The sequence below is a fragment of the Macaca thibetana genome, chromosome 11 (assembly GCF_024542745.1).
Source record: "Macaca thibetana thibetana isolate TM-01 chromosome 11, ASM2454274v1, whole genome shotgun sequence".
NCBI lineage: Eukaryota > Metazoa > Chordata > Mammalia > Primates > Cercopithecidae > Macaca > Macaca thibetana.
This window is the reverse complement of record NC_065588.1, coordinates 48395438-48404757: the sequence shown is the minus strand read 5'-3', so window position 1 is coordinate 48404757 and position 9320 is coordinate 48395438.

Below are 9320 nucleotides of genomic sequence, written 5' to 3'. Positions count from 1 at the left end.
GAGACCCACCACCGTGGCCAGGAAGCCCTGGAAGGCCCACCCTCCTCTGACCGGAGTCTCCAGGCCCAGGCTTCCACGGTAAGAATCTTCCTGGGGGTGCAGGCACTTGGAAGGTTTCTCTCTCCCATGTGACTGGAGCCTTCTTTGGAAATGGGAGAATCATCCTGTCCTGAGCAAATCCTTCTCCCCCATCAGCTGCCCACTCAGGAAAGGCTGGTCAGGAAGGCCAGCTCAAGGTTGGAGCAATGGTGTTGGGGCTGGCTGGGTGGGTGGGGTTTGGGGTTACCATCTCTGTTCCTATACCTCCATACAGGCAAGGTCATTGGGGAACACCCATTAGGGAGGATGCAGTCATGTGCTCTGCTGTGCCAGCCACTAGTCACTGCTCCCTTTTGGAGCCACCTTAAATTATGAGCATGCTATACAATCTCCAGCACCCAGGCCAGGCCCCACGCAGCAAAGAATCTCTTCTGTGCTCAAAATTCTCCAAAAGAGGCCCCACACCTCCACTCAGCCCTCATTCCAGGGGCTGCATTCCTCTCTCCACCCCGCTGCCCACCCCCAGAAATCCTTTGCTGGACCAATCCTAAACTCTTGGTGCAACTCGGAATTCCCTTTCTCTCATTCTTCATAATGATCCCAAGAACCTCTGGTTTGTCTCAAAATCACCTCCCAAGAACCTGTACATTTCTTTCCCAGGTTCAAGTATTAGGTCAATTTACAGATAAAGAAACTGAGGCTTCAAAAATGGCAAGGTGTCAGGGTGGGGGAAAGGGACAGGCTTTTCCTCACTCACCCTGTGTCCTCCTCTTTCCTACCCCAGCAGCTCCTTTCCGATGGGCTTCTTAGAGGAGCAGCTACCCCACCCCCTCTTTTCCTTTCTTTTTCCAGAAGTCTAACTTTTGAAATACATTTTAAAATATTTGCCTGTGTGGGAGAAATACATTTATTTAGACAGGAAGGGAAAAAAAGGGCTCAGTTACCAGTTTTTCCATGAAGGCTTCCAGCCCACAGAGGTCTCTCCTTTCCATAAATACTTTCAGCATAACTTGTCTTTATTATATATTCTCCTATTTATAATCAAATAAAACATATTCTAAAATGTGGAATGCCAGAACACGCACACTTAGGGTGGCATGTGGAGGCGGCGTGAGATGGTGGAAGAAGCAGTCTCTAGAGGTCTGGGATGGACACTGGTTGTCAGAGGACTGAACAGCTGTGGAGGTGCCTCGTACACAGCAGGCACTCAGAGTTAGTTCTCCTCCCTGCTCTGCCCTAGGAATCTGATTTCCCACAAGAGGCTCTATCTCTTAGCAGCTGTGTGGCTTCAGGGAAGTTACTTGCCCTCTCTGGGCTTCAGTTTTCTCACCTCAAACACAAAGATAAGAAACCTATCTCACAGGGTTGCCATGAGAGTGTCTCTTTGATAGCAGACATAAAGCATGAAGTAGAGTCTGGCACATCGTGGCAGATCTACCATTTCCATACAGGAGGACTTGGAGGACTTGGGACCTTGTCTTTTTTTTTTTTTTTTTTTTTTTTTTTGAGACGGGGTCTTGCTCTGTCACCCAGGCTGGAGTGCAGTGGCCGGATCTCAGCTCACTGCAAGCTCCGCCTCCCGGGTTCACGCCATTCTCCTGCCTCAGCCTCCTGAGTAGCTGGGACTACAGGCGCCCGCCACCTCGCCCGGCTAGTTTTTTGTATTTTTTAGTAGAGACGGGGTTTCACCGGGTTCGCCAGGATGGTCTCGATCTCCTGACCTTGTGATCCGCCCGTCTCGGCCTCCCAAAGTGCTGGGATTACAGGCTTGAGCCACCGCGCCCGGCCGGGACCTTGTCTTAAAGCTGTACATCCAAGGTGCTTACCCTAGCTTTGCTCAGCTGGTATGTTTATTGGGAATACTGGGGGTCTTGGGGGTTGCACAGATAGGAGCAATGTCACCTCTTAGTCATTACAAGTGTCCAGTAAACATCAGCCCCATTGTTGTATCCCTGATCCAGGTCACTTGGCTAAGGAGTGGCCCAGCCAGAACCATAGCCCTGGTCTTCTGTCTCCATAGCCCAGGTCTTCTGACTCCCAGGCCAGTGCTCTTTCTACCCAGCCTCTTGTTCCTTCATATCTGATTCCTCTTTTTTCTACAGGCACTGCTTCACAGCCCCTATTGCAGATAGGAAAGGTGAGGAGAGAAAAGGTGAACAACGTGCATGGCCCAGGGAGTTGGAGCAGAGGGGAGACAGGCCCCACGGCCAGTGACGCCCCACATTGTGGGAGGTTCCTAGAGGACAAGCTCCTACGCAGAAAGCTGACTCCTAGTCTGATGGGGTGGCAGGACACAAGAATAGGTATGGAAACATTGCCAGGACATCCAAGAAGTGGCCTCCAAGAAGCCTTGAGCTGGCATTGGAGTGGAATCTAGAGGACTAATCTCAGAGGCCTCCCTGGAGGAAGAGAATGTAGGGCCCAGTGTGAAAGAAGAGACAGGACCAGGCAGGGTATAGGGAAAAGGCACTCCATGGAGGACAGAGGCTGCCCCCAAAGCTTAGGTATGCAGCAGGGCAGGGCTGAGATCCTGAGGGTGGGAAGCAGTGGGCCAAGGTGAGTCACAGGACGCAGGACCATCAGCCAGACTCTCAGTGGCCCTCCCCAGGTGCCCTTCCATCTCACAGCATCTGAAATCCCACCCCACCTAGGAGACACCCTTCCACTCTACCTCCACCCTGGCCCTCTGAGGCGGGGGTAAAAGGATGTCCCTAGGGCATTTAGACCAAGAAGGGGCTCCCCTGCTCAGGTCCTAGCCCTGAATAAGGAGAGGGGCTATGGAAGGGATTCCCTTCATGGTTTCCTTCCTCTTCTTGAGGATCAAGAACTACCTGGCCGGGGTCCTCCGACCTCTCCCCATGCTTAACAGCAATTCAAGGGCCAAAAAAATAGACATAGAAACGTGTTTTCCTGGGGCTGTCTCAGGGTTCAAGGGCTGTCCAGACACCGCCCAGCTGGGATTACACTCTCCAGACTGCATAAGGACGAGGAGACCCCACTTTGTGTTTTCGAAGCACTGCCACATTTGCTCTACTTAGTTGCCATGGAAGGCGTCAGGGCCCCAAAAGAAGGTGGCAGAGGTCTCCAGACCGGAAATGGCAGAGCTAGAATTAATGCGAGATTTCCCCTAATCGACGCCAGGGCTCTTAAAAATCCTCTGCAATTTTATTTGTTAAATTACAAAATCAAACATGCTCGTGGTAAACAAATGTGAGCGTTTCGACCCTGAGTGATTTACGAAGTGAGAGGCCCGTAATCGCACTCCCAGAGGAGCGAGGATTTGGTCATCCTCCGACGCTGGCTTCCATATTTCTCTCCGCGTCGCCAGAGATGGGATCTGGCCCAGCGGCTCCTCCCTGAGGGGCCCGCGACCGGAACGCCGGGCCGGAAGGAACAGGGCCGAGCCCCCGCTGCTCTCCCGGGGGCGGCCGCGCTGCGCTGCGCCAGGCCCGGCTGGGCGGGGTGGGGCCGGGGAAGCCGCCACGTCACTAGCCAGTCCGGAGGGAGCCGCAGCAGGTCCAGCCAGGATTCCATTACCTCACCCGGCAGCGCGGAGCGGCGGCTCGGTCAACACCCCTGCACACCATTGGCTACCATGCCGCCCCTCCGGCCAATAGCACGGGCGCATGCAAATGACCCATTGAGCCGACGCTTCCTTCGGGTCCGTTGTAGGCAAATAGACGTCATTGGAAGGATGGGGAAAATGAGTTAAAAAGGGTCCTGAAATCTGTAGGGTGCTGGTTTGGGGGCTCGCTATCCCAAATCTATTCCAGCCTGTCCTGAGGAAAATGGAATGTAATTAAGGGTGAGCCCCCTTAATTCTTGAGCTGTCTTTCCAGATACACCTCGCTGCTTAGAGATTCAGTGAACCTAAGAAAAGGTGCAAAAACTATTTAGGTCAACTTGGAGAGCAGGGGAAGGAAGAAATAAGAAATAAAGAGGTTCGGAAAGCTGGAACATACTTCGGAGAAACACCTAGGCCAGCCCTCTCACTGGAAACACAGCACAGAACAAAACAGACACAGCTCCTGTCCCCGGGCTGACAGCCAAGTAGGAGAGATGAATGTTCAACAATCTTGCACATAAGTAATAAGTGCCATGGTGTTAGTCAGCGTTCTCCAGAGAAACAGAACCAATAGGATGGATATACAGAGATATAGAAAAAGATTTACGATGAGGCATTGGCTCCCATGATTATGGACGCTGAGAAGTCCCAGGACCTGCCCTCCGCAAGCTGGAGTAGTTCCAGTTCGCGTCTGAAGGTGCAAGAATCAGAGCATGGATGTCTGAAGGAGGGAAAATATGATGTCCCACCTCAAAGAAGAGCAAATTCGCCCTTCCTCTGCCTTTTTGTTCTTTTCAGGTCCTTAACAGATTAAATTATGCCCGCCCATAGTGGTGAGGGCGATCTTCTTCACTCAGTCTACGGATTCAAATGCTAATCTCTTCCAGAAACAGCCTCACAAATACACCTAGAAATAACATTTTACCAGCTATTTGAGCATCCCTTAGCCCAGTCAAGTTGACACTTAAAATTAACCATCACGGTGGCTTACGCCTGTAATCCCAGCACTTTGGGAGGTAGAAGCGGGCAGATCACTGGAGGTCGGGAGTTCCAGACCTGCCTGACCAACATGGTGAAACCCCATCTCTACTAAAAATACAAAATTATCTGGGCGTGGTGGCGGGTGCCTGTAAACCCAGCTACTCTGGAGGCTGAGGTAGGAGAATTGCTTGAACCCAGAAGACGGAGGTTGCAGTGAGCAGAGATTGCGCCACTGCGCTTCAACCTGGGCAACAGAGCGAGACGCTGTCTCAAAAAAAAAAAAAAAAAAAAAAAAATTAACCATCACAACCATAAACAGAAAATGAAATGGAGGATGTCGGTGAGATATTTAACAGGTAGCTATAATTTTGGCAAGGGATGGATAAGAGAAAGCTTCTCCAAGGAAGTAGCTTTTTTGTTTGTTTTCTGTTTTGAGACGGAATCTCACTCTGTCACCCAGGCTGGAGTGCAGTGGCACGATCTGGGTTCACTGCAACCTCTGCCTCACGGGTTCAAGTCATTCTTCTACCTCAGCCTCTTGAGTAGCTAGGATTACAGGTGCATGCCACCAAATCTGGCTAATTTTTGTATTTTTAGTAGAGACGGGGTTTCACCATGTTGGCCAGTGTGGTCTCACACTCCTGACCTCATGTGATCTGCCTGCCTCGGCCTCCCAAAGTGTTGAGATTATAGGCGTGAGCCACTGTGCCTGCCAGGAAGTAGCTTTTAAACTGAGGGAAGGCTGGGCACCACTGGAGGCTCATGCCTGTAATCTCAGCACTTTGGGAGGCCGAGATGGGAGGATCATTTGAGCTCAGGAGTTTGAGACCAGCCCGGGCAACATAGAGAGACTTTGTTTCTACTAAAAATAATAATAATTAAAAAATAGCCCGCTTGGCCGGGTGCGGTGGCTCACGCCTGTATTCCCAGCACGGGAGGCCGAGGCAGGCAGATCACAAGGTCAGGATATCGAGACCATCTGGCTAACACGGTGAAATCCCGTCTCTACTAAAAATACAAAAAATTAGCCGGGCGTAGTGGCAGGCGCCTGTAGTCCCAGCTACTCGGGAGGCTGAGGCAGGAGAATGGTGTGAACCCGGGAGGCGGAGCTTGCAGTGAGCCTAGATCTTGCCACTGTAGCCTGCTTGGTGTTACGGTGGTCCCAGCTACTTTAGGGCTGAGGTGAAAGAATCACTTGAGCCCAGGAGGCTGAGGCTATAGCGAGCTGTGACGGCACCACTGCACTCCAGCCTGGGCAACAGAGTGAGACCCTGTCTCAAAATAAATAAACTGAGGGGAGTTTGTCAGTGGAGAGTTAGGGGAAAGTGATAAGTCGCAGGGAGATGAAACAGTAATGAAAGAGTACTGGCTTGTTAGAGCAACAGAGTAAAGCAAGTGGCTGGAGCCCAGTGACTAAAGGGGGACAGAGCTGGGGGTGTGGCGAGAGGAGCACTCAGCCCATTCCACAGGCCCTTGTGCCAGGCTCTGTGCTGATGGCTTCTTTCCTTTGTCTCTGCTTTCAGCAGCCGTCTAAGGTGGGCACTATTTTAGCATTGAGGAAACTGAGGCTATAAAAGGTTAGTAGGCCAGGTGTGGTGGCTCGTGCCTGTAATCCCAGCACTTTGGGAGGCCAAGGCAGGCGGATCACATGAGGTCAGGAGTTCGAGACCAGACTGGCCAACATAATGAAACCCCGTCTCTACTAAAAATACAAAAATTAGCCCAGCATGGTGGCCCACGCCTGTAATCCCAGCTCCTTGGGAGGCTAAGGCAGGAGAATCACTTGAACCTGAGAGGTGGAGGTTCCAGTTAGCCAAGGTGGCACCACTACACTCCAACCTGGGCAGCAGAGCAAGACTCTATCTCAAAAAATGATACAAAATAAAAAATAAATAAAAGGCTAAGTAAACATGTCCAGTGCCACACAGCTAAGAAGCAACAGAGCATGGATTTGCATCCAGACCAGTGTGGCTTCAGAGTCCTTACACTGAGCTGCTATGTTGTTGCCTCCCAGAGAAGAAGTTGAGCTTCCCAGAGGTGAAGGGATTTGCCCTTCATTTCGTGGCTTGCTGCAGAGCTGGGACCTCTGCCTCAGAGAGGTCTGCAGATACTGTGAAGGGAGACAGGGCCTAAGAAAGGGGAGAGGGACTGGGAGGGTGGAGAAAAGAAGAGTCCTTCTTGCCCAAGCTGGAACTTAGGGTTTGCTGGGGTAGAAAGATGCAGCAGTTTATAAGTGTCCACTTCTAGGGGTGTGCTGATGGCCAGCAGCCACCGCCCTGAAGACTGTGGGAGGGCTGGCCACTCGGGCAGCCCAGATTAGCTGGATTTTGTGTGCTGTGCCTGTTGCTAAGTAACGCTGCTCCTGCCCTCACCAGCGGAGCCAGCTCTGGTTACCGGTGACAACCCTCAAGGGAGAGTGCCTGGAGAGACATGAGGCAGGCAGGAGGGAACTGAAGGAAGCCAAGCCCTTCCCCACACAGGTTTCTCTGGCAGAGGGGTAGGTATTCCTTAGCTCTCTGGTGTTCTGTTGTGTGTGTGTGTGTATGTGGTTTTTGTTTTTGTTTTTTGAGACAGGGTCTCATTCTGTTGCCCAGGCTTGAATGCAGTGATGCAATCATAGCTAATTGCAGCCTCAGCCTCCCCGGCTCAAGTGATCTTCCCACTTTTGCCTCCCAAGTAGCTCTGACTACAGGCGTACACCACCATGCCTGGCTAATTTTTGTATGTTTTGTAGAGACGGGGTTTCACTATGTTACCCAGACTGGTCTCAAACTCCTGAGCTCAAGCGATCCGCCCGCCTCGGCCTCCCAGAATGTTGGATTCCAGGTGTGGGCCACCACACTGGCCATCTTTGGAGTACGTTAGGGGCCTGTTTCCCTTGTGCCTTGGACATGGGGTCAGAATTCCAGGACCCACAGGCCCACAAGGAGGGTGCAAAGGCAAAGGCAAGGGGTCTGCAGGGAATGCTGCTGCAGGAGTTTGCAGAGAAGTTCTGCCCCCACATCTGAGCACCAAGGAGAGAGGTGGAGCGTGTGTGCATGTGTGTGTCCCTCCCGTCATCGGACAGGCAATCAGTGGTCAGGCAGGTGGGGCAACTCACTCACTTTCCATTGCTCTTTTAGAAAATGTCCCACACTTCTCCAGCTGGGGGCCTCCAACCTGTCAGAGGGTCCTGGAATCAAAATAAACAGGTCCTAGCTCCCTGGGAGTGCCTATTGTGCCTATTCCACTAAAGGATTTGGGGAATAATAGAGAGATAATTTCACTTAAAGCATTAATCTTTTTAGGGAGAACTTGATTTTTGGTCTTTTTTTTTTTTTTTTTTTTTTTTTTTTTTTGAGACGGAGTCTCGCTCTGTAGCCCAGGCTGGAGTGCAGTGGCCGGATCTCAGCTCACTGCAAGCTCCGCCTCCCGGGTTCACGCCATTCTCCGGCCTCAGCCTCCCGAGTAGCTGGGACTACAGGCGCTGCCACCTCGCCCGGCTATTTTTTGTATTTCTTAGTAGAGACGGGGTTTCACCATGTTAGCCAGGATGGTCTCGATCTCCTGACCTCGTGATCCGCCCATCTCGGCCTCCCAAAGTGCTGGGATTACAGGCTTGAGCCACCGCGCCCGGCCTGGTCTGTTTTTTTTTTCAGATGGAGTCTTGCTCTGTCGCCCAGGCTGGAGTGCAGTGCCATGATCTCGGCTCCACTGCAACCTCCGCCTCCCAGGTATGAGCGATTCTCTGCCTCAGCCTCCCAAGTAGCTGGGATTACAAGTGCCCACCACCACCACCACACCCAGCTAATTTTTGTATTTTTAGTACAGATGGGGTTTCACCATCTTGGCCAGGCTGGTCTTGAACTCCTGACCTCGTGATCCACTCACCTCGGCCTCCCAAAGTGCTGGGATTACATGCATGAGCCACTGCAACCGGCCTGGTCTTTTTGTTTTTTAAGCAGGTATCTTTTTTTTTTTTTTTTTTTTTTTTTTTGTGAGACGGAGTCTTGCTCTGTCACCAGGCTGGAGTGCAGTGGCTTGATCTCAGCTCACTGCAACCTCCGCCTCCCGGGTTCAAGCAATTCTTCTGCCTCAACCTCCCGAGTTGCTGTGACTACAGGCACCACCATGCCCAGCTAATTTTTGTATTTTTAGTAAAGACAGGGTTTCACCATGTTGGTCAGGATGGTCTTGATCTCTTGACCTCATGATCCACCTGCATCAGCCTCCCAAAGTGCTGGGATTACAGGCGTGAGCCACCGTGCCCGGCCCCTCAAGCAGGTGTCGAGTTGGCATAGCCATAATCATTCATACTTCTCTCTCTCTCTCTTTTTTTTTTTCTTTGAGACAGGGTCTCACTTTGTTACCCAGGCTGGAGTGTAGTGGCACAATCTTGGCTCACTGCAGCCTCAACCTCTTGGGCTCAAGTGATCCTCCCACATCAGACTCCCGAGTAGCTGGGACTAAAGGCACATGCCACCACGCCTGGCTAATTTTCGTATTTTTTGTAGAGACAGGATTTCATCATATTGCCCAGGCTGGTCTCAAACTCCTGGACTTAAGCGATCCTCCCACCTCAGCCTCTAAAAGTGCTAGAATTATAGGTGTGAGCCATTGCACCTGATCAACACAATCGTAATTCTTAACATATGATCACCATATGCTGGGAGAATGCCCTCCTATACTCCTGAGCCTAGCCATGGTACTCTCAGAAGTAAGGGTGCATATTCCTAGTCCCTGGGGGGGGTGTGGC